Genomic DNA, 851 nt, shown 5'->3' with positions numbered 1-851 from the left:
CGCCACACCGCCCCGCCCCTCCGAGGCGGTGGGCAGGGCACGGGGCCGGAGCGGGGTGGGAGGAGGCTGGGGGGCGGGAGCGGTACTCAACGGGACCGGCTCGCCGCACCGCCCCTCCGAGGCGGCGGGCAGGCGTGTAGGGAACGGGGCCGAAGCCGGAGCGGGTGGGAGGAGGCTGGGGGGTGGGAGCGGTACTCAACGGGACCGGCCCGGCCGCGGGTGCACCTTGGGGTTCACCTCGGCTGCCCCAGCCGCGCCTCACCGTGGTGGGGGGAGGCGGGTCGGGGTGCGGGGGCTCCTTCCGCGACGGGGAAGGCTCCGCCCGCCCGCCCTGAGGCGAGGCCGCCGGAGGGCGCCACGCGGGGCTGCGGCGCCAGCGCCATGCCGGGACGGGCCGCGCCGGGCACCGCGCACCCCCCGCGGTGCCCCTCTGAGAGTTTGATGCTTCTATCAGTCGTGACCGACGGTCACGGCGGGAGCTTGGCCGGCCGTCACGGCCGCCTGAAGTTTCCGGGTTGGCCCGTGGGTTTCCCGCCGGTCTTGCCGGCACTGCCGGCCTCACGGAGTGGGACAAGACCTCCGGGGGGTCCCTTCCACCCAGACCTGAGCCCGTGCCGCTGAGTGGGGGGCTGCATCGGTGAGCTGTGAGGGGCAGACGGGGGTGGCGTGGTGCCCATGATGCTACAGACTTTCCGTGTCTAACGCTCACTGTGTACCCTGGGAGATAGATGTGGATGTACTTGCCAGAAACTGCCTGGAAGCATGGCAATCCCAGCACTTGGTGGTCAAGGACACGATGAAGACATGGGCAACGTTTCCGTGCCCTCTACTGCTCAGGGAGTCTGGTTGGG

The sequence above is a fragment of the Patagioenas fasciata genome, chromosome 1 (genome assembly GCF_037038585.1).
Source record: "Patagioenas fasciata isolate bPatFas1 chromosome 1, bPatFas1.hap1, whole genome shotgun sequence".
NCBI classification, from domain to species: Eukaryota; Metazoa; Chordata; class Aves; order Columbiformes; family Columbidae; genus Patagioenas; species Patagioenas fasciata.
The sequence above is the reverse complement of the archived record's forward strand: the minus strand, read 5'-3'. Positions refer to the sequence as shown.